Source organism: Panthera pardus, unplaced genomic scaffold, assembly GCF_024362965.1.
Source record: "Panthera pardus isolate Hobbes unplaced genomic scaffold, ASM2436296v1 HiC_scaffold_3, whole genome shotgun sequence".
NCBI lineage: Eukaryota > Metazoa > Chordata > Mammalia > Carnivora > Felidae > Panthera > Panthera pardus.
The window spans coordinates 31,298,054-31,323,307 of record NW_026526876.1 but is presented as its reverse complement, the minus strand read 5'-3'; the positions used below and the strand labels follow the sequence as shown (position 1 = coordinate 31,323,307).

The 25,254-nt window shown below is 41.6% G+C and overlaps 1 long non-coding RNA gene and 1 other non-coding gene across 4 annotated transcripts in view; one reads left to right on the top strand and one right to left on the bottom strand.

Moving 5' to 3' along the window:
• Nucleotides 1-25,051, bottom strand: part of LOC109258241 (uncharacterized) — a 90,427-nt gene extending 65,376 nt beyond the window's left edge. For all 3 annotated transcript variants that reach the window (XR_008418774.1, XR_002076257.2, XR_002076256.2), the window contains exons 1-2: nucleotides 24,727-25,051; nucleotides 16,891-17,019 (exon numbers count right to left, since the gene is read on the bottom strand). This is a non-coding gene — a long non-coding RNA (uncharacterized LOC109258241). The remainder of the gene's footprint in view (nucleotides 1-16,890; nucleotides 17,020-24,726) is intronic.
• Nucleotides 12,730-12,847, top strand: LOC128774402 (U5 spliceosomal RNA). Its single transcript, XR_008418970.1, has one exon. It is a non-coding gene; the product is annotated as a U5 spliceosomal RNA (small nuclear RNA).
• Nucleotides 25,052-25,254: the final 203 nt, after the last annotated feature.

Here is a 25,254-nt window from a genome sequence, read left to right as displayed (position 1 = left end):
TGAGCAGGTGAACGGTTTGAGGAATGAGCACCCACCAAGGGCTGAACTGCTGAAGGAGGCTCCCCGAAGACATGTGAGACCTTCTGGGACCTAATAAAGTTGAGAAGAAGGAAATGCGGCCTGATGGAGAGCAGGGTAACGGTGCAGGGGTGCAGGACGAGAAAGGAGTGACGGCACAGGTGCTGACTGAGCGCCCGCACTGGGGTCAGTCGCCACGCCAAGGCTCTCCCCGACCTCATCTTACTGGATCCTCACTGCAGCTTGTGAGGTGCGCATCTCTCTCCCTATTCTATACATGAGAAATGTTGAGAATCAAGGAGGTTAAGTAACTCACTAACAGTCATGCTTCATAAATGGAAAGTCAAAATTCAAACCCAGAACTCTGGCCACAAAATCCACGGAAAGGGACTAAAGTTGGCGACATGAGGCCAAGGAAATCCACGTTTTACTCACATTCCTTCATTCATTCAACTACTATTTAGTGAGTGTTTACTATGTGTGAGGTATTGTGCTAAGCGCTGGCTGGGCTACTGTGAACGGAACAGATCCCTGCCCTAATGAGACTTTATGGCTTGGAAGCCAGGCAGCTTTTAAATAAATCCACAGTCGAATAAATGCTATGAAGGAAACAAAACGAGAGGGTGTTATGAGACAGAACAATGCAGGCCCTCAATAGGCTGGGGGGTCAGCCTCTCTGAGTAAGTCACGTTTAAGCTGAAGCCTGAAAAATGAGTAGCACTGGTTTGTGTGTGTGTGAGGGAGACAGAATCCCGAGCAAGAGGGGCGTTCCCGGTAAAAGTAATAGAAAATATGAAGGCCCAAAGGAAGAAACTAGAGATCATGTGGAGGAGCCTTGGGAAGGGAGAGGGTGCCGAGGTGAGGCTGGGGAGTGGCACAAGCCACATCTCACAGGTCCACAGACACCACATTAAGAACTTCGGACTTGACCCTCAGGGCAATGAGGAATCGGTGACTGGTTTTAAGCAGGAGAGTGACATGATCCAATTGACTTCTGAGAAAGATCAGTCTGCGACGCTGTGTGGGACAGGACTGAAGTGGCTAAGAGTGGAAGCAGCAGCAGCGAACTGCAGTTGCCTCGGAAGAAGGCTGGCGACAGCTTGGATGGGGGTGGAAGTGTGTCTCAGGAGTGGAGAGGTGAGGTCTTGAGGACAAACTGCTTATGAAGAGGGTAAGGAGAGTTTTTGTCAAGGTTCACCCTGAGGTCTGGAAGTGCCATTTTGGAGATGGGAAAGTCTGAAGGAGGAGCAGATTTGGGGCAGCGGGGGTGGACCAGGAGTTTACAGCACTGTGGGCAAAGGGAAGGTGGGGATACGATTTGAGAATATCCAATCCTGTTATAGGAGAGAAATAAGTAGGTAGTTTGTAAAACATGAGCGAAACATTTTAAGATGTTTTAAGTATAGGTGAGTAGTTAGTAAGCAACATGTTTGTTAGACCTAGGCCGAGGTCAAGTAGAGCATGTGTGGTAGGACTAAGAGATGACTAATATTCACAAGACGCCTGCGTGTTAAATAGTCATGGGACACTAAATGCATAAAAGTTACTAAATAGTTATGACATCCTAAACATGCATAAGATACATAAGGCACTAAATATACCAAAGGCAATAATATTCAGGATAGACTATATGTACATGAGGACTCGATGTTCATAAGTTATTTTTTTGTTTTTGTTTTTAAGTAGGCTTCAGGCCCAGCATGGAGCCCAACATGGGGCTTGAACTCATGGCCCCGAGATCAAGACCTGAGCTGAGATCGAGTCGGATGCTTAACTGACTGAGCCCCCCAGGCGCCCCACATGAGGTTTTAATATGACACTTTGGTGACATCTACTCTGGTATGTTCCCTGTCTACTCTGCCGAGATATACAAATATACTCATGGCTGCTCAGGAGGCTAAATAGCAAGTTACAGCTATGGCCCCGCGTGCTTGTTCATATGTTTGCCACTGGCCCCCAGTGCACTTTCATTCTGTGGGTCCCCTAGCTTGAATTATAAGGACTCTGGTCCTTATAATTTCAACAGAGAAGCCTGATGCAGCACAGAGAGATACAGAATATATAGACACTGCGTACCCCAAAATTCAAGTAGTGTGTTCCTTCCACCCTGCTTGTACACTACCCTAAGTTGATAAAGTAGTCTCATCCCTCTCCTTCCCCTTGTTTCTTGCTATGTGTTTTAATTTGACTTAATAAACCATACGATTTGAGCATTTCAACTCAATCTATGCATCCTTTCTATTTTGCGACCTTAGAGATAGCTCACTTGGTCATGAACTTGGGAAGCTACCATTGCAGTAAGCTGATTTCCCACACAACAGAAGTCACGGGCATATTTTTTGCAGTGAAGGTAGCATGTTTCAAGTGGTGTTTTGGAAAGATGATGTGGCAGCTGAGTGTGGCATGGATTGAAGCAGGGAGACTGAAGGTAGAACTGAGGCAATAGTCCTGGCTGGAAACTCTGAGACCCTAACTCAGGGTGGGAGCACTCAGAATAAAAAGATGGGGTGGACTTTAAGAAACATTATAAGGGGAACATCAGCAGGATTTGTGATATACTGGATTTCAGGAAGACCTTGTGGATGGAGTCAAAGACCTTTCAGAATTTCAAATGTGGAGAGCTAAGGGAGTGCTAGATCCACTGAATCGAATGGGGAGAAACAGGAAGAACTGGCTTAGAGATGAAAACTGTTAGATTTTAGACCAGTTGGTTGCAGGTGCTCAGGGGGCGATGCAGCTAGAGATACCTTAACCTGGTTAATTCCAACAACGGCCTTGGCATTGACTGATCCTTCTCTCTATCCCTTACATCCATGTAGTCTCCAAGTTCTGTTGCTCTTTTTCATGAAAATGTCTCATATCTGTCTCTTGCTTTCTCGTCATGTTTACACTAGGGCCATGTCTCCAGTTCAGGTTCTGGTCCTTACATCTCAGATTCTGACAATAACCCTCTAGATGGTGCCCTCTCACACACATCTTTTTTAACTTGTTAAAAAAGGAGGCTCCGGGGCGCCTGGGTGGCTCAGTCGGTTGAGCATCCGACTTCGGCTCCTGTCATGATCTCGCCGTCCGTGAGTTCAAGCCCCGCGTCGGGCTCTGTGCCGGACAGCTCGGAGCCTGGAGCCTGCTTCAGATTCTGTGTTTTCCTCTCTCTCTGCCCCTCCCCCACTCATGCTCTCTCTCACTCTCCAAAATGAATAAATGTTAAAAACAATTTTTTTAAAAAGGAGGCTCCACGCCCAACATGGAGCCCAATGCAGAGGCGGAACTCAAAACCCTGAGATCAAGAACTGAGCTGAGACCAAGAATTGGACACTTAACCGACTGAGCCACCCAGGCGTCGCTGAGACATCTTGACATTGAAACATTCCGCTTCTGCAAGGCAAAGAGGGTCATGGTGGGGGACGTTTAATTAATTGATCCAAATGTACAACATGGCTTGATATGCCTTTTCTCCTTTTGGTGCCACTGTGGATGGCTAGGGAGAAGAATCAACCTGGTTCTGTTTTCCCCCATGCCAAGCACTGGCTCTAGGAGAGTTGGGAGGACTGCGGAGCTTTGCTGCACTCAAGGCAACTGGTCTCCAAGTCTGCTGTTGATGATTTGCTATTGTGGAGGGCACACAGGCCAGGGGAGATGGGCAATGTCCTGTAGCCACATCCGAGTAAGGACACCACATGGCTGTGGGGGATGATAATGACGGCAAAGTACCTGGCAAATAGCTGTCCCATGTTCTTGTCAGTTTGGGGTTTGGGCATGGGGAATGTAAGATGAGGATGTGGCAGGGAAGAGTCACCCCAGAAATGGAGTAGTAACAAGTTTCCATAGTAGAAGGGGTCAGAGTTAGGGGCAGGCAGGGAAGGCAGCTGAGTAAGTTGTGGGGACAAAAACTCAAATCCTGAGTAGAGAGTAAAGGATGGAAGGAACAAACCATGGGTTAAACAAGCAAGAGGTCAAATCTAGGGGTCCTAGGGCAGAAAGGAAAAAGCAGGTAGCATAGTGTGGGTAGATAGACAAAGCAAATATAGTCTGAGAAATCAAGTGTCAGGGAGCAGGAATCGAAGCTGGGAAACTGGAAAGCAACCAGTGAGGCACCAGGCACAGGGCTGAACCTTAAGGGTCAGAAAAGAGGAGCAAAAATGCAGCCAAAACCATTACAAGTCAAGGGGTCTCCGTTTCCCAACTAGAACCAGACCCATTTCAGGATGTGTGTTTCTTATAGCTTGATGATGGTTGTTCCATTATCATCCTATCTTTTGCCTGGCCAAGGATGTTTCTGAGGCTTACAGAAACAACCATGAACATATTCCTACTATTTCTCCCTATGCTGGTCTGAGTCCAATGATCACTTAGTCATTCCTTTGGGAATGAAATCAGCCTGCTTGTCTCCTGGGGTGAGAAGGCTAGGAGGAGGATAGGGAAGAGACATTTGGAGCTCCCAGTCTGTGGCTCACTGCAGATGAGCTTGAGATCTGAGAAACCTCTCCATGCAAGCAAGACACCTGGAAGTTTTAAAGAGGTCTGATGTGGATTTTGTGGGAGCCAATTCTTCCCTACCTTACCAATCAGGCATCAGCCATCTCTGCATTCCCTGAGGACAGAAGAAAAACGGGTGCAAAGTGACCTATTTGACAATGTTTTCAAAGCGTTCTTCAATTAGTTCACTGTCATTTACTATTTTATCAAATCACTAGAATGCAAGAACCAAAAGCTGAGGTTGAGCCCCAGCTCAGCCTTAGCTGAGTGGTCTCAGGCAAATTGCCTTGTCTCTCTGGGCCTCATTTTGCTTATCTGGAAAATGAGGAAATAGGAATTAATGATCCCTAAGTTTCCTTCCAGCATTAAGGGTTTTTAGTCCCCGTGCTCCACCCATCCCCCCATCCCCCAGAGCACACTCATACTCAGCACGGGGAGCTGGATCCTGTTATTACTAAATGAATGTATGTCAGAAATCCAGGCTGAAAAGGGGTCATCTATGTATAAACATAGTTATTCATGTTAGTTCTCATCTAACATCCCTTGAAGGAGAAGTCTTTTTTTTTTTTTTAAATCTTTAACGTTTATTTCCTTATTTTGAGAGAGGGAGAGAGAGAGAATCCTAAGCAAGCTCTGCACTGTCAGCACAGAGCCCAGTGTGGGGCTCGATCTCACAAATCGTGAGCTCATGCCCTGAGCTGAGATCAAGAGTCAGACGCTTAAATGACTGAGCCACCCAGGCGCCCTGAAGAAGTCTCATAGCCATTTTAAAAATTGTCAGTCCACTTGACCTAATTTGTTCATTATCATCACTTATTATCTCTCTAAATTCTTTAGTATGCATCTAAATGATGATAATGCCTTACTAATTTATAGCAAATTGGAAACATGTCACAAAACCACACAAGCAGGTGGGAAAGATGCTATCATTAAATAACCCCCTGCTTCTTTTAAACAGATGAAGAAATTTACCAGGACCAAGTGATGATATTGTCCAGTCACAAAGGTCGCAAGAGCTGCCAAGTGGCATTACCGCATCCTGAATCCATGCCTCTCACTTCCATATGCAGGGCCTCTGTCCTCTGAGAACACACACCCAGGACTACACGTCCCAGAGCTGGCTGTCTTTCTGCAACTGTGAGGGGCAGGTTGGGCTGGTATGGTCCACTTCTCGGAATTTGCTGAAATACCCCAACCCCACCCTGCCATACTCAGAAGCCCACCTAGTCTTTGTCCCATATATTTTCCTTTCTACTTTAAAATGTGAGTCTCCTCTGCGGGAAAGCCAATCCATATATTTCTGATTCGTTTACACTAAATTTCTCCAAAGTGCTCTCTGACATCCCCAAGCTTCATACATTTTTCTAGAAGAAAAGAGGGAGATGCTACGTGTGGGATGACTGAGAAGAGATGAAGCTCCCAGGATTCCTCCCTTTAGGAAAATGATGTCTCCCATCCCTATGGTGGTTGCTGTGCCTGGCTTTGACTCCACATACCAGCTCCAGCTCCAGCCAAGGTGACAGTTTTAACACCTGGGCCAGCCAGCATGGGACTCCATCCAGAACACAGAACAGAATAAAGCAAGAAATGAACTTGATCCTTGATAGCTTGGCCAGGGCATGAAGTAAGGTTGTGAGACAAGCACATTCCTTCAAGACAAACCTGACTATAACAATGAATGTAGGGGCGCCTGGGTGGCTCAGTCGGTTAAGCCTCCGACTTCAGCTCAGGTCATGATCTCATGGCTCGTGAGTTCAAGCCCCACATCAGGCTTTGTGCTGACAGCTCAGAGCCTGGAGCCTGTCTTGGGTTCTGTGTCTCCATCTGTCTCTGCCCCTTCCTTGCTCATGTTCTGTCTCTGTCTCTGTCTCTCTCTCAGAAATAAATAAACATTAAAAAAAAAAAAAAGAATGTAAAAACATTCATTGGGATAATGTGATGGGTAGCCCTTGATGGAGAGACTATACGGACACAATGAAGCATGGTAGAAGGTGCAGGGTAGAACCCTAACCTGGGTTCAAAGTGTGGATCCGACATTAAACCCAGGGATTTTAAGCAAATTATTTCATCTCAGTGAATATCATCAGAAAACCTCCACCCCAGAAGATTGTTGTAAGAATTTTTCAGTGAGTTAATGTGTATGACAGGACAACTAATAGGCACTTAATAAATGGCAGCTAGTAGTATATTATCTGAAAGTAAAATGCTGTATGTTGAATTCCCTCTTAATTCCCACTTAAATCATGCACCATGCAGTCTCCTGACACCCCACTAAATCCAATATGGAAGTTTTGATAACAATCAATCAACAATATTTTAATGAGACCGTGACTGTGTAAAGCTAGTGCCAGGTGCTATGAGGGTGGACTGGAGGAAAAAAAAGTAGCAGGTTTACAAGGTGGTTGAGGAGACATAACACAAGTCACAGATGCTTAAGAAAAATCACAAAGCAATTTAGCAGTAGATTAAAAGAATCCGAGCTGAGTCTTGGGCTACTGGGGACGTAGAAGTAAGCTTGGGGGATACAGAGGCATTCCTTAATCACGAAAGGCTTCTCAAGCACCTGGGTGGCTAAGTCATTAAGCATCTGACTTCAGCTCAGGTCATGATCTCGCAGTTTGTGAGTTTGAGTCCCACATTGGGTGAGCACAAGCCCAACTTTGGGTAAAAAAACATGAGCCCCACTTTGGGTGAGCCCTGCTTCTCTCTCTCTCTCTCTCTCTCTCTCTCTCTCTCTCTCTCTCTGCCCCTCACTCCCTTGTGCCCCCTCTCTCTCAAAAAATAAGTAAAATAAAATAAAATAAAATAAAATAAAATAAAATAAAATAAATGAAAGGAAAGGAAAGGCTTCTCTATAATTCTGAACTTGGACTTGGATTTTTAAGCTTCCTTAACACATGGTGGATCTAAAGCCTGGGATTTTTTTTTTTTTTTTTCATTTACATCCAAGTTATTTAGCATATAGTGCAATAATGATTTCAGGAGTAGAATCTAGTGACTTGAAGCCTGGGATTTTATAATATAAGTTTAATTTTTTGTGTTAAAAATTTGTGTGTGTTGGGGCGCCTGGGTGGCCCAGTCGGTTAAGCGTCCGACTTCAGCCAGGTCACGATCTCGCGGTCCGTGAGTTCGAGCCCCGAGTCAGGCTCTGGGCTGATGGCTCGGAGCCTGGAGCCTGTTTCCGATTCTGTGTCTCCCTCTCTCTCTGCCCCTCCCCCGTTCATGCTCTGTCTCTCTCTGTCCCAAAAATAAATAAAAAACGTTGAAAAAAAAAATTTAAAAAATTTGTGTGTGTGGTGGGGGTGGGGTGGGGAAAAACTGTTTCGTGGGTATGAAGTTTCCCTCTTAGGGTAATTAAAATGTTTTGGAACCAGATAGAAGCGATGGTTGCACAACAATGTGAATGTACTAAATGCCTCTGAATTGTCCACTTTAAAATGGTTAACTTGGGGCACCTAGGTGGTTCAGTTGGTTAAGCATCCAACTCTTGATTTCAGCTCAGGGTCTTGAGATGAAGCCTCGCGTTGGGGTCCATGCTAAGTGTTAATCCTACTTTAAATTAAAAAAAAAAAAGGTTAACTTTATATTACATGAATTTCACCTCAATTTAAAAACTTGTGGAGGGGTGCCTGGGTGGCTCAGTCAGTTGAGTGTCCAACTCTTGATTTCAGCTTGGGTCATGATCCCGGGGTCATGGGATCAAGCCCCGCATTAGGGCTCTCTCTCTTTCTCTTTGCCCCTCTCTCCCGCTTGCTCTGTCTAAAACAAAAAATAAAAATAAAAAAACTTGTGGAAATAAAAATATTTTTTAAAGGAGTAGTCCTACCAGATATAAGAAAATATCTTTAAGCTACAGAAATTAAAACATTGTGTTATTGGCACAGGAACAGATGACAGATCGAGGGAACACAATGGAGTCCAAAAGTAGACTCAAGTGTGTTTTGGAAAATTAGTGTACACTAAATTAGCCAGTCAAGGGGCACCTGGGTGGCTCAGTCGGTTAAGCGTCCAACTTTGGCTTATGTCATGATCTCACACCTGGTGAGTTCAAGGCCCGCGTTGGGCTCTGTGCTGACAGCTCAGAGCTTGGAGCCTGCTTCAGATTCTGTGTCTCCCTCTCTCTCTGCCCTACCCTTGCTTGCTCTCTGTCTCTCAACAATAAATACATGTTTAAAAAAATTAGTTAAAATCAGTGGGGGCAAGATGGACTGTTTAATAAAGGCTGTTGGAATGAGTGGCTGACTATTTTGGGAAAAAAATTAAGTTGGACCCATACCTCACAGTTCATACCAAAATGGATTCCAGATGGATTAAAGAATTAAATGTAGAAGAATGGAAGCAGGAGAGTACGAGAAAGAAAATATGGTAGTACTTTGTATAATCCTGGGGTGATGAGGGATTTTTACAGGCTTGACATGAAGCCCTTGAACCAAAAAGGAAAAGATTGATAAATTTGACTCCACACATAAAACATACAAACAGAAGCAACTTCTGTATATTCTGTATGGCAAAAGTTACTATAAACAAGGTTGAATGACAAATAAGTTGGGAAAATATTGGCAACTCTTATGACAGATAACTAATTTCTCCAATACACGAAGTACTTTTACAAGTTAAAAAGAGAAAGTCAATTACTTCTATTGAAAATGAGCATAAGAATGGATAGTATATAAAAGAAAAGCTGAAGGGTATATGGGTGGCTTAGTTGGTTAAGCGTCTGACTCTTGGTTTTGGCTCAGGTCATAATCTCACAGTTCATGAGATGGAGCCCTCCATCAGGTTCTGTGCTGCTTGGTATTCTCTCTCTCTCTCTCTCTCTCTCTCTCTCTCTCTGCCCCTCCCCTGTTCACACACACACACACTCTCTCTCAAAATATATAAACTTAAAAAAAATACTTGTAAAAAAAAAGAAAAGCTGAATGGTCAATAGACATATAAGAAGATATTTAACTTAATTAGTAATTAAAGAAATACAAATAAAATGAACAAGGAGATTACATTTATTCTTTACCAAATTAATAAAAGAAGAAATATATGATACCCAGATAATAGATCCTCTCTGCACTTTTGGTAAAGATATAAAATGGTGTAACTTTCCTGGAGGGCATTTTGTTTTATGTATCAACAACATATTAAGTGAACTTAATCTTCAAAGCGCCTGGGTGGCTCAGTCGGTTAAGTGTCTGACTTCGGCTCAGGTCATAATCTTGCCGTTCGTGAGTTTGAGCCCCATGTCGGGCTCTGTGCTGATGGCTCGGAGCCTGGAGTATGCTTTGGATTCTGTGTCTCCCTCTCTCTCTGCCCCTCCCCTGCTCATGCTCTGTCTCTCTCTGTCTCTCAAAAATAAATAAATGTTAAAAAAAAATTTAAATGAACATAATCTTTATAAGACAAGTGAACAAAAATAATAGGTAAAAATTGGGGGGGGGGGTGGAATCCAGAATGTTAATCAATAGAAGATAGATCCATACTACTGGATTATTCTGCAGTCATTAAAAAAAATACACACTTTGGGGTGCCTGGCTGGCTTAGCTGGTTAAGCATCTGACTCTGGATTTTGTCTCAGGTCATGATCTCACAGTCTGTGGGTTCAAAGCTCACGCTGACAGCATGAAGCCTGTTTGGAATTCTCTCTCTCCCTCTCTCTCTGCCCATCCCCGGCTCATGCTCATTCTCTCTCAAAATAAATAAATGAATGAAAGAAAGAAAGAAAGAAAGAAAGAAAGAAAGAAAGAAAGAAAGAAAATACTTTGATAATGTCTCATGATATATTGTTGGTTGAAAATAGTAAGTTGCAGAATCACATTATACTATAGTATCACCTCATTTTTTGAAAAAAAAAACATATTATTTACTTTTGTTTGTATCAAAAGTAAAAAAGTCTGGAATAGGGTGCCTGGGTGGCTCAGTTGGTTAAGCGTCTAACTCTTGATTTTGGCTCAGGTCATGATCTCATCGTTGTGGGATCAAGCCTTAAGTTGGGTTCTGTGCTGGGCGTGGAGCCTACTTAGGATTTTCTCTTTCCCTTTCCCTCTGCCTCTCCCCAGCTCACACACATGACTTCTCTCTCTCTCAAAAAAAAAAAAAAAAAAAAAAAGTCTGGAAGGATACATACCAAACTATTAATAGTAGATACTCTTAGAAGGGAGTGAAGAAACTAGGGGGAAGAAACTTACATTTTATTTTGCACATTTCTGTAGTGTTTTCAAATGTTTTAAAGCAAGTGTATATTACTTTTATAATCAAATAAAACAAATTTGAGAATTAATTATAAATTATAGAAAATTTGCATAAGAGAATATTTCAAAGGAATATATATCATATATACTATTATATGACGTATATATAATATATACTGTATGTATATATATATATATACATACGTATGTGTATATTATATATATATATATACATACGTATGTATATATATATAAAATCTTCTTCTAAGTCTACAGATAGAAAGATCTCCATCAAATATTGTCTGGTGAAAATGGCAGATGCACATCACAATGTATCCCCATCTCTTTTATAATATTTTCCAAAAAAAACAACGTAATAACCAGAAGCCCAAAGCGGGGGGGGATTTTTTATAACCATCTTAAATGTGATAAAACACACACACAAAGATGTACATGAATGTGGTAGTGCATGAACTTATCTATGTAACTATAATTTCACAACTGTCAGGACAGAACCTAAAACGAAAGATCTTGCTAAAACTAAAGCACCGTTTCATGGAGATAATATTTACCACTACCATATTAAATTATTCCCCATTGTTTCTATTTGTGCTGTGGGGAGGAAAATTAGTATGACATGTGCTTTCCATTATGCTCATGCATGAGTATACACATATACATGGAAGAGAGAGACTAAAGGCTTTGAGAGTATGATGCGATTCCTAGGGGCTTTTTCTTTTTTTCTTTAACCTACTCTATATTGTTTAACCTCTCCACAAGCAGTTGTTATCCTTGCAAAGTGAAAAAAAATATTTACGGAAGAAGTGAAAATTAACATAAAATGTATGTATTTTTTTAATTGAGTTTTTTTAGTAACTGCTCCCAGCATGAGGAATTCCTGAAAGTGTTTTCTGATAGTGCACTGGCCAAAGAATATGTCAAAGTCATGACTCATGCAACACCCTTTCCCTCAACGTATGACATTTTCCTAAAGCCAAAAAGAAAGCTCAAACAACAAGAAATAAATAATCAAGATGGGGGGGTTTGTGTGTGAGGCTGGGAGTACTGGGTAAACAGAAACAGCTGAACTCGCCAGGCAGGGTTTAATCTTAATATCCAGTGAGGTGACCTGTAAACCACATCACCACAATCCCCTTAGCCCTTGAAGATCATGTAGCATCTCTGACTAGTACAGATCAGAGTTCCCCACCAGAGTTTATCAGATGGAATCCTCCTTTCTCCTAAATCACAAAAATGCAATAACCATACAGATGACCAGACAAAACCAGGTCACACAAGTTCCCTCCAAGTACTGTTTATTCAGGGATTTTATCTGTACAATCACCGAAACAGCTCCATGATTGGTAGAATTTACTGCACTCACAAAAATAAACCTAGGTAGGTACGTCAATAAAATATCAACACAACCCGTTAAAAAGTGGAAAACTTTCAGGGACAATGAAGGAGAGTAAAACCATGGGGAAGAGAAAAGAGAATGTTCTCCTTAAAAAGAAAAAAAAAAAAGTGGAAAATTTCAATACCAGTCTAGTCCACATAATACCAAATAACTTTGATTTTCAGTTCAAGAGATTGTGATTTGTATTCTAGTAAATCTAACTAGGTTTCTGAAGTCAAATAGGTTTTTTTTTTTCATATTATATGCACATACATTTAATGGGGGGAGGGGGGAGAAGCCCCAATCGTTTATAGGAAAAATTGTTTCAGAGTCATACTCAGGGCTTAGCGCTTTCCAATGGCTCTTGTGAGCATTAGCGTAAGGTTCTCACCACTGGTTCATACTGCGTTAGAAAGTAGGCCCTCCAAGGGCACCTGGGTGGCTCAGCTGAGTGGCTGACTTTAGCTCAGGTCATGATCTTATGGCTTGTGAGTTCAAGCCCCATGTTGGGCTCTGTGCTGACAGCTCAGAGCCTGGAGCCTGCTTCAGATTCTGTGTCTCCTTCTCTCTCTCCCCATCCCCTGCTTGCACTTTGTCTCTCTCTCTCTCTCTCAAAAATATAAATAAACATAAAAGATTTTTTTAAAAAGTATGATCTCCATACTCTGGTTTCTCTTCAGATTGCATAAAATCTTTCACCTTTTACTGAAGATTTCCATGGAGAGAAACAATTCTGAGTCCTTCACTGATTTTTTGAGAACTTGCCTGGAAAAAAATAATAAAATATAAAAAGTATGGGGCACCTGGGTGGCTCAGTTGGTTAGGCAACTGACTTTGGCTCAGGTCATGACCTTGCAGTTTTGAGTTCAAGCCCAGTGTCAGGCTCTGTGCTGACAGCTCAGAGCCTAGAGCTTACTTCAGATTCTGTGTCTCCCCCCTCTCTACCCCTCCCCTGCTCACGCTCTGTGTCTCAATAATAAATAAACATTAAAAAAAATAAAATAAAATAAAATAAAATAAAATAAAATAAAATAAAAAAGTATGATCTCCAAAATCTAAAAACAAAGACAAAAAAATGGGTAGGAGATTCCACTCTTAACCATACTGTCCCCACATATGAAGTCTTTAGTTCTGCTTTCCATCCCTCTTCCCCCCAACTCTGTTCAGACTCAAAGCTATGCCATCTCTTCTCAGGAGTGGAGAGTTGCAGAGAGAGCTGCTTAAAAATTTATCAACATCACAGTTACGAAATCGTTCATTTCTGGTTATGTAGTTACCATGACTGACCTGCTGTGAGGAGAGAATATTTCATGATCTATCCCTCTTAATAGGAAGGGCTGCAGGAAGCCAGGCATCTCACTCTTTAAGATGAAGAAGGTAGAAGAAATGCTAGGGATAGACAGGAGGCTAAGAAGTCTGGTCTTTCATTTCCAGCCAACAATGTTGCTGCATAATTGAAGTTGGAATCTATAGGATCAAAATCTTTATTGCCTGTACTACCAGATGAGCAAGTTCCATCAGGATATTCCCTAGCTTTTCACATTCAGACCAGAGGGAGTAAATTACCTAACAGTTTGTCTTTTCAAGATGATGATAATATTTAGTGAAACATATGCCTGTTTTCTAAAAGTATAGATAAATTTGCATGGCTATGTCCACACTCCCTCATCTTACACTTTGAACATACTGAAAAATAGCTGGCTGGCATTATGAGGACACATGTGGTTGAAGAGCAATGACATTAATGGAAAGTTCTAATCCTTTCGGCCAAATTACCACTGGAAAATGTCCATTTGAAATCAGGTAGACATTTGCTGAGAAGATTGTTCTGAAAGCAAAAGGGAAGCAGTCGCTATCAATGTTAATTTCATTGTCATGAAAAGCTTGGGGAGGCTGGAGGTCAAGGTTCTGGTGTTGGTACTGCAGTTAACAGCTATGTAATCATGGACAAGGTAAATCACCTCTCTGAGTCTTGGAGTAGGAGGGAAATAATATATTTTCTGCACAAAGACAGGGGATGGCCCAGGTAAGCTCAAGTTTCCCTGTCAAAAGCTCTTGGAACCCCTGATCTCAGCTGAGGTAGCATTTAATGTGATAGCAGGATAGTAAAGTTGTTCTTGGTCTGGCTTACAGGGACCAAAAATAACACCAGCCAAACTCACCATCACCTGCATTGTGCACTGAATTCACCAATCAGTATTCACCTGCAAGCTCTTAGCCAAAAGGCATAGGTAGAACAGTAGTTCTCAAAGTATAGTCCTGAGACCAGAGGCATCAGCATCACCCCTGGACTTGTTTAAAAATGCAAATTATGGGACCACACCCCAGATCTATTTAATCAGAGACGCTGGGGGTTGCACCATTTTGTTTCTTAGTATGTCCTCTAGGAAATTCTGAGGTAGGCTAAAGTGTGAGAGCCACTGGCAGAGATTAAAAACAAAACAAAACAAAACTATTCAGCTGATGTTTGGAGCCAGTCAGGTTGCTTATGACACAAAAAGAATCATAGTGGTAGATCAGAACAGGATCATCGGCACAGAACATAGTTCCCAAAATTTGTTTGATTACCAAAATGTGTATGGCTATTGCCACACATGCAAAACTGGTGTCTTATTCCAAAGGTCCCTGGAATTTGTATGTTAAGAAGCCACTTTTTATTTTCCTGGAGAATATGCTATTTATAAAGTATATATACATATATATATATATATATATATATATATATATATACATATATATGTGTATATATATATATATACTTTATAAATATATATATGTGTATATATATATATATATATATATATATATATACACACACACACAGGGAAAAAAACATTATTGTATATTATATTCTCCTTCCTACCAAAGAAACTGGGGCTACCCCAGGACGGTTGCTTCTAAATTTATGAGGAAATACCTTACTAGTCAGGGAATCTGATCTACATGATGCCAAAACATCTAGGTAAAATACGAAAGTTTCTGCAAATAAAATATTCACCAACTTTGGTTTCAAAAAACTTAAATTTTATCTCTTTAAAAAAACAGTACTAAGGTGGTCCCACCTGCCCCACATTTTACTGATTATTTCCAAAAGACAACAGCACTATCCTGGGTAGTAGCAAATTCTCTCAGTGATCAACGATGATGATGATGATTACATGAGTAGATAATTATAAGATGATGCCTTACTACAGACCAAGAGTTGAAAACAAAGTGACTGTGATCTTGTTAATGTCCCTTTCTCCAAGAGGCAATCCTCTGAAGGAAAGGGGAGTTCTAGAGTCAGCTCTGGCACCACCAGCTCTGTGATTTGTGCTTCTCTGAGCCTCATCGGGACGCCTAAGGATTGGGTCAAATGATCCCCAAGAGCACTTCTAGATTTAAAAAAAACTTTAATTCTATGGTTATACTAACTTGAAATTTTCAACATTTTGAACCAGAACAATTTAGAGTTGGAAGGAATGTTACAGGGTGATTTATCACACCCTTTATTTTACAGATGAGGAAATTGAAGCCCAGAGAAGGTAAACGCCAGAAATCTGGAGATCATCTGGAGAAAAGCTGGAATAAAACACTAGGCCACTTGATCCCCCAGCTTACTTTCCAACAGAAACCCCCTGATAGATTTCCCTCTTGATGCCCCATATTTAAGATGAGCTAGACAGGAAAAGCCAGATTTGTGTAGGGTTTACCTATGTGAAACAGTTCCTGCCTCTTCCCACTCGAAGCCCAGAATCTAAATTCAACTCAACTACAGAATCTAAAGATAACTGACTAGAGGAGACAGTTCTTAAGTGAACAGAGATGCAAGACCTCTCCTTAACTTTGACAATGAAGTATGGTTGAAATCGGGAATAACACCTCTCAGTGAGGCCTCTTCTAATTATTAATATTCACATCATTACAATGTTCAGGGAGTGTGCAACAAACCAGCTCATATTAGAAAGTTAAGGGGCGCCTGGGTGGCGCAGTCGGTTGAGCGTCCGACTTCAGCCAGGTCATGATCTCGCGGTCCGTGAGTTCGAGCCCCGCGTCAGGCTCTGGGCTGAGTTCGATCCCCGCGTCAGGCTCTGGGCTGATGGCTCGGAGCCTGGAGCCTGTTTCCGATTCTGTGTCTCCCTCTCTCTCTGCCCCTCCCCCATTCATGCTCTGTCTCTCTCTGTCCCAAAAATAAATAAAAAACGTTGAAAAAAAAATAAAAAAAATAAAAAAAAAAAAGTTAAATAGTCCAGGTATAATCAGTAGAGCAAGGAAAAAAGGAATGAAGGGCCTATGGGTGGGGCTGGGGAAAGAGAGGAGAGACAGAAAGAGAGAGGGAGAGAGAGAGGTGAGAAAGAGAGAGAGAGAGACAGAGAGAGAGAGAGAGAGAAACTCCAGACTGGTGCCAATCTACTCAGGAATGATGCTATTATTATGGGTGGAAGGAGTAGGTTAAAGAGGGAAAGCCAGGAAGAGTACTGTTGCCAAGAACTGTTATCAATTAACATTCTGGAAAACACAGCCATATTTCTCTTCTTTGGGGATTCTATAAAATGAGACCATATAGATTCATTGAGCCAACAAGACTTTGGTTGCATATTGGTGGGGGTGGTAAGGAATAAGGATCAAGAGGCTCACAAAGGGATCCAGACGTCTGCTTCACTGGAGTGGAAAAAACCATCATAATAATTTCCACAATATATCTGGCAGAACAAGGTGCTGCAGAAGCCAAATACACTGGCTGAGAGTAGGCATAAGCTGCACAGAGAGAGTGAGAGTTTTAATTCAAGAGGTGTTGCTGAGTTATTAAAGAAAGGGGCCAGCCCTAAATCATAGGCTTACCTCTCAGTTTGGTGGAGCTATCAATCCGACGTTCTCTCGTCCTTAAGAAGGAAGGCCCCGCATTTGGAGAAAGAAGCTACTGAGCATCTCTCTGTTCCTTTTGCTGGGTCCATAGTTCCTTGTGCAGTTCTGGAAGGCAAGAACATTATTGGTCTACCTGTTTGTAGCCTGAAAAATGCATAGGTCAAATCTTGCAGCCCCAAAATACCACTGAGATTCGGGTTGTAAGGGTCAAGGAGTTGGGCCTAAAAGGTAAGCAAAGGTTGGGAACAAAGAATAGGGGCAAGTTAAAAGCAGGGTCCTCTCCTACACAGCATGTGGAAGCTGACAGTCTAGAACAGGGCTTAGCAAATATTTTCTACAAAGCACCAGTTAGTAAATACTTTAGACTTGTAGGCCATAGGGCTCTTGCCACAGCTAGTTTTCTGCCACTATAGAGGAACAGCAACCATAGACAATACAAAAATAAATGAGTGTGCCCACAGTCCAATAAAACTTTATTTATGGACAATAAAACTTAAATTTCATATAATTTTCACATGTCATGGAATATCATTCTTTTGTGATAATTCTTGAAAATTTACTTTCAATTGTTTAAAAATTTAAAACCACTTTTTTTTTTTTTTAATTTTTAGCGTTTATTTATTTTTGAGACAGAGAAAGAGCATGAATGGGGGAGGGTCAGAGAGAGGGAGACACAGAATCAGAAGCAGCTCCAGGCTCTGAGCCGTCAGCCCAGAGCCCGACACGGGGCTCGAACTCACAGACTGCGAGATAGTGACCTGAGTTGAAGTCGGACGCTTAACCGACTGAGCCACCCAGGCGCCCCTTAAAACCACTCTTAACTCATGGGCCATATAAAAACAGGCAGTAGGCCAGAGTAGCCCACAGGTTGTAGTTCACTGACTCACAGTCTAGAGTAATGCTAACAGAAATACGATGAGAGCTACAAATGTAATTCAAAATTTTCTAGTAACCCTATGACAAAACAAAACAAAACAAAAAAAGCAGGGAAAATTAATTTTAATAATGTATTTTATTTCACCCAATATATCCAAAGTATTTTAATCTCAATGTTGTTGATATAAAAATTACCAACAAGGTATCTTGCTTTTTCTTTTTTCATACTAAGTTTTCAAAATCTGGGGTGCATTATACACTTAGAGGACATCATAATTCATTCTAGCCATATCCCAAGAGCTCAATAACTACATTTTTGGAGGTTATCATGTTGAACAGTACAGGTCTAGAACAGTGTCTTCAAATTTTAGCTTGCATCAGAATCACTTGGAGGGCTGTTAAAATAGAGTTTTCATTCAGTAGGTTTGAGCAAGGCCCCCAAACTCCATTTTTAACAAGTTCCTAGGTGGTGGTGGTGTTGATCTGGGGACCAGATCTGAGAACTACTTGTCTAGAAGCTGAGCAGTAAGAAAAAGAAGAGAAACAATGAGGAGCCAGGAATATGTACAAGCAAGAGGTAAACAAATGTAAAACAATGAGATACCGTTACATACCTATTAGAATGGCCAAAACTAAAAACACTAACAAACACCAAATGCTGGTGAGGATAATGGAGCAACAGGAACTCCTGTTCATTGCTGGTGGGAATGCAAAATGGCACAGCCACTTTGGAAGACAGTTTGGTTGTTTCTTACAAAACGAAACATACTTTTGCTCGATAATCCAGCAATCATGCTCCTTGATATTTATTCAAATGCGTTGAAGACACGTGTACACGAAAAACAGCACATGGGTGTTTACAGCAGCTTTATTCGCAATTGCCAGAACTTAGAAGCAACTAACATGTCCTTAAGTAGGTGAATGTATAAATTGTGCTACATCCAGACATGAAATATTTATGCAGGGCTAAAAAGAAATGAGCTATCAAGCCATGAAAAGACATGGAGGAAACTTACATGCATATTACTAAGAGAAAGAAGCCAATCTAAAAAGGCTACATATTGAATAATTCTAAGTATATGACATTCTGAAAAAGGCAAAATATGAAGACAGGAAAAACATCAGTGGTCACGAGGGGTTAGGAGGAAGGGATGGATGAGTAAGTGGAGCACAGAGGATTTTTAGGGCAGTGAAATTTTTCTGTATGATACTATTATGGTAGATACACATTATTATACATTTGTCAAAACCCACAGAATGTACAACACTAAAAATGAACCCTTATGTAAACTATGGATTTTGACTGATAGTGATGTGTCAATTCATCAACTGTAACAAATGTACCCCTCTGGTGCTGAATACTGATAATGGGGAAGGTTGTGCATGTGTGGGGCAGGGAGTATATGAGAACTCTCTGTACTTTCCATTCAGTGTTGTTGTGAGCCTAAAACTCATCTAAAAATTAAGTCTATTATAAAAAAAAAAAAAAAAAAAAAAAGAGCAGGAGGGAGCAAGCACCAGATCATCAGGCCAGACAAGCAGTAGGACTCCAGATCAGAGGTAAAGACCTTGGGTAAACCTCCCATACTCTGCTCTCCAAGAGTCAAGGAAGTAGCTTTTCCAGGTTTCAACTTTGTAGGTACCCTAGGGATGGACAGCCTGGAGAACCCTGCCTGATCAGGGGCCAGCTCAGAACCTAAGCCAGGTTTTAAAATCTCTTGCAATGGAACAGCTATCTCCAGGCTCTGACTACTTGAAAAAGATGCAGAGTCTCATTATTTAACACAATGATTTCTAAAACAACCCAGTTTTCAGACTGAACCTATAGGTAGGTGCTCTCACAGTATCTTAAGGCTGCTCAAATAGAATATAAGATAGATGAAATAATATAGAAATTTGTGCTGCTTAAAGATTGCAACAATAAGGTGAGCTGTGAGTTTTTGGAAAGATTCTATAAATACAGAATTTTTTCCCACTTTAAGGGTATATAATCATCCAATTTGGAAACCACAGTTTTCATGAATATTCTTTTTTTTTTTTTAAATTTTTGAGACAGAGAGAGACAGAGCATGAGTAGGGGAGGGGCAGAGAGAGAGGGAAACACAGAATCCAAAGCAGACTCCAGGCTCTGAGCTGTCAGCACAGGGCCGAATGCGGGGCTCGAACTCACAGACCATGAGATCATGACCTGAGCCGAAGCCGGACGCTTAACCGACTGAGCCACTGAGGTTCCCCTTTTTTTTTTTCTTTTCCATAAATTTCTTTTAACTTAATTACCATTGGGAAGCAAGCTTACTTGCCGTGGTACATCACAACACACAAAGCTTTGCTAGAACTTTAAAAATAGACCCCTTCATAACTTCTTGAACTCTGTAGCCTAAATTAAAACTCCGGATCTTAATTTTTTTTAAGGATCTGTTTTCTGGTTCATTGTGTCAGAAGACCCTTATATGGTCTGGGGATCCCTCAAATTCAGGAGAAATTTAAAGGCCTAAAGGAAATTTATAAAGACAGCTTTAAAAGATGTCTTTTTCTGGTGGCACTCTTCTATGAACCTCTTCTAATGTCTGGTTCCAATCAAACACTGAGAAATAGAAACTCAGTTCTAGAGGGCAGTGAGACAGATATTCAGAACTTTTCATTTTATAGTGAAAACTCTAGTTCAATATATATATATATATATATATATATATATATATATATATATGAAGAAGCTATAAATATAATGCTAGAGAAACAGAAAAACCCTAATTTGAGTAATTAAAAAAGGGAGTAGCTTCAAATAGCTCTGATAAGGAGCCTTTTGTAAGGCTTCTGTCATCCTTTTTAAAAGAAAAAGGTAAGCCATTCAGCCAACAAAAGAGTTTTTTTCAGGAATAGCAGGAAAATTGCAACTCAGGACAAGCAAACTCTGGCAAACCACAAGCAAGTCCTGAGAACAAAGTGAGAGGGGTCCTTCATAGAGCTAAGGAGGAAGTTGGGAGGGATGCTTTGAACAAAAGTTCATTGGAGGAAAATGAGAGTTGGAAGTGGTGACAGCCTCTCATTGGCTGCAGGTGAGGGTAGCTTCTTGTTGTTGGGCTGAGAGAAAATCTTCCTTCCTGCTGGACTAGGCAAGCTGGGAGGAATGGTTGTACATGTGTGAAAGCTTGCCCTTCATGTTTTCCCAACTCCAGTTTTGAGTGAAATTTCCTTAATACATTTTCACTCTTCCCACAACCTGTTGAGGTTGAGAAACCACATATGGAAGCCCAGTTAATTTTCAAAGGTATAATTAAGATAATTTAACCCCTCAAGTCAGAGAAGCCTATAAAGAATTGCATGGTTTGAACTGAGGTAGATTTGCAGTCCATTTAAGTCATTGGACCACTAGTCCACTAGGAAACTGGAAAAGCAATTCATTTAATACAGATGTGAGCATAAATAATAATCCTGCAGTGATATATAATTAATTATATACTGACTTGGAATTATATGATTGCTTTCTATGAAGAATTAATTCAGAGTTCTCTCTTTGGCATTGAGACTGTGCCCCTGATACACCTTGAACTTTCAAAAATTTGTATTTTATTTGAACTTGAAGTTTTAGTTGGGAGAATAATGAAATCCTATTTATTTTATCAGTCAAAACATTTCTAGGGGGCAGACTGACTTTTTTCAATGAAACTGATTATTTTTGTTACAAAACAAAATGTTTAAGTATGTGTAAAAGTATAAAAAGGGCTTCACTAATGTAACTGAAGAGTACCACATTGTACATTGTCTTCCAGTTATAAAACAAAAACACCCAACCTTGTATATTTTGATGAAGTGTGCATTCTGCACTAATGTTTAAGGATGGAATAGGTTTAAAACGTTTCCAGTTGTTATCAAAGAACGTTCTTAAATATTTTTTAAAAATCCAATCATAAGTTCAGATTCACTTAAATATCCCAAAATAACAAGGAAAAAAAGGAGTTTACTTGAGGGCACCATCATTCTGAGATGGATCAAGGTTATCAAAATGTAATCAATTTTATGACATAAAATTCTTTTATGGTTGCTCCTATATAGGAACATTCAATAAATGGAGAAAGAAGGTCACCATTCCCCCAAAAAACTAAATTCAGATGAAGGCAGAGAATACATAAAACAATTATGTAGGTATTTCTTTTTTTTTTTTTTTTTAATTTTTTTTCAACGTTTTTTATTTTATTTTTGGGACAGAGAGAGACAGAGCATGAACGGGGGAGGGGCAGAGAGAGAGGGAGACACAGAATCGGAAACAGGCTCCAGGCTGCGAGCCATCAGCCCTGAGCCTGACGCGGGGCTCGAACCCACGGACCGCGAGATCGTGACCTGGCTGAAGTCGGACGCTTAACCGACTGCGCCACCCAGGCGCCCCAATTATGTAGGTATTTCTAAGTCCTCATTTTAATCTGAGGTTTGTATATATCTTTGGGTATGATTGTGAAATCCAACCCCCCCAACACATACATGAAGAATGAGACCTTCTAGAGGTGCCTGTGTGGCTTAGTCGGTTAAGTGTCCAAATTCGGCTGAGGTCATGATCTTACGGCTGGTGAGTTCGAGCCCCTTATCGAGCTCTGTGCTGACAGCTCAGAGCCTGGAGCCTGTTTCAGATTCTGCGCCTCCCTCTCTCTCTGCTCCTCCCCCACTCATGCCCTGTCTCTCTCTCTCTCTCAAAAATAAACATTGAAAAAAATTTTTTAAGAAAGAATGAGACCTTCTAAAAAAGAAATACAAGAGCTGAAATAAAGTACTACTTACATACTAAATACTTGCCCTGCTTCATAACCAAAGTGTTCTTTTAATAATGTATTCACTTGTGTTAAACGGAATGTTAAATTTTCCTATAACCTTTGGGTTTTTTTTTTAATGTTTATTTATTTATTTTTGAGAGAGACAGAGAGAGGGAGCATGAGTGGCGGAGGGGCAGAGAGAGAGGGAGAGAGAGGACCCCAAGCGCGCTCCGAGCTGGCAGCACAGAGCCCAACGTGGGCTCGATCTCACTAACTGGGGATCATGACTTGAGCCGAAATCAAGAGTCACATGCTCAATGTACTGAGCCACCCAGGCACCCCAATACCCAAAAGAATTTAAAAAACAAGAAATCAGATACTTATACACTAATGTTCATAGCGGCATTATTCACAATAGTGAAAAAGAGAAAAATCCCAAGTATCCATTAACTGATAAATGGATGAACAACATGTGGTATACAGGTACAGTGGAATATTACTCAGCTATAAAAAGGAATGAAGTTCTCACACATGCAACAACACTGATGAACCTTGACATTTGCTAATGAATAAGAGTCACAAAGGGACAAATATTGTATGATTCCACCTAGGTGAGGTACCTAGAAGAGGCAAAATCCAAGTGACAGAAATTAGAATTGAGGTTATCAGGGGTTGACGGGAGAGGAAATGGGGAGTTATTGTTTATCGAGTGCAGAGTTTCTGTTTGAGATAGTGAGAATTATCTGGAAATGGATAGCAGTGATGGCTGCACACTAGGAATGTACTTAACGCCACTGAATTGTCCACTAGAAAATGATTACAATGGTAAATTTTATGTATATCTTACTACAATAATGAAGATACATAAGAGGTTTCGTACTTGTTCAAAATTCTTTTGGGTACAATGGGGGAGGGAGAGGGGTACAGAATGCTGTCAATGAAAGGGGAGAATGAGCTGCACATCAGCCACTTTAAGGGTGAAGTACGGAAAGAAATTTAATTGGTACAGCCTGATCAGCTTGCTTGCTTTTCTCTTTCTTTCTTTCTTTCTTTCTTTCTTTCTTTCTTTCTTTCTTTCTTTCTTTCTATTTTTTTTATTAGGGATGCCTAGGTGGCTCAGTTGATGAAGCGGTGGACTTCAGCTCAAGTCATGATGTCACGATGGGGCACCTGGGTGGCTTGGTCGGTTAAGCGTCCGACTTCGGCTCAGGTCATGATCTCGCGGTCTGTGGGTTCGAGCCCCGCGTCCGGCTCTGTGCTGACAGCTCAGAGCCTGGAGCCTGTTTCAGATTCTGTGTCTCCCTCTCTCTCTCTCTCTGCCCCTCCCCTGTTCATGCTCTGTCTCTCTCTGTCTCAAAAATAAATAAACGTTAAAAAAAAAAAAGTCATGATGTCACGGTTTGTGGGCTCAAGCCTCACATCCAGCTCTGCACTAATAGTGCAGGATTCTCTCTCCCTCCTCCTCTCTCTGCCCCTCCCAACTCACACACTCTATCTCAAAATAAGTAAAACAAGAATACACACACACACACACACACACACACACACACACACACACACACACAATGTTTATTATATTTTAGGGAGAGAGAGAGAGAATGCACAAATGGGGGAGAGGGGCAGAGGGAGAGAGGGATTCTTAAGCAGGCTCCATGCTCAGCACAGAACCCTCTTGGGGGCTGGATCCCAGGGCCACCCTGGGATCATGACCTGAGCCGAAATGGAGTCCGACTCTCAATGGACACCCAGGCAGCTCTCCTGGTCTGCTTTCTTAAACCAAAGCTGGGTAGAGATCCAAAATAACTATTGGGACAATATGCGCCAATAAAACTTATCCCCCTGTACTATTTCCGTTTGTTCCTGAATTAAAAGAACATCTTTCACCTTATTGAGCGCTTCTCAGGTTTTGATTTTAAATATAAACACCTTAAAGGTGTTCGCAGCCTCTAGGTTTCTCATCTTCCATATTTCAACGCACACAACATTCAGCATTTCTCTGAGACTATCATATCTCCAAATGAGACTGCCCACGTAAATGGCCTGTCTGGCGCAGGTCAGAGTGAAATATGTTCAGGAGTTACGTTAAGACCAAAACGCCTTCACCCCGATTGTAGCCTGGGTCCTAGAACAGAGGGCAGCTCTGCCTCGGGAAGGGGGTGTCCCAACAACACCCAACTCCATACGGCTTCCTCACCTTCTGTAAACGGGCACGTCTATTATTCTCTTGGCTGTTCCAAAGGACTCTGGGAGTTAGGGAAGGGCCCAAGGGCCAAAAATGAAATGTTGGCACAAGGTGCGCAGCGATAGGTTTAGATTATCAGCCAGTTGCTGGGCGACTTCTCAAATCTTCCGACCACCTCCACCGCTTCTCCCACGGGGTAGGCCTGCTCTCTTTCCTTACCTTCCACGCCCCGCCCCTCCGCTGCCCTATTAGCCAATCATAGAGCTGTTGCTTGCCAATCAGAGCCAATCCCGAACAGGTTTACTTTGAGCGGGAAAGATTCAGAAGCTGCGGGAGAGCGAGGTCAGTTAACGGCCCCTTCTAGGCTTTGTCTGGGGCGGGGGGGGGGCGGAGGGGGTAACAGGCCCTGGAGGCGGTTGCCTATTGGCTGGGCAGCGGGCCAATGAGGGGGTGCAAAGCGAGGGGCGGACCTCCTAGGAGGGAGGGGGGCGGGGCGGGCCCTTTGCAGGGTCGCGTGCCGGGTCTCGAGCAGGGGTAGGC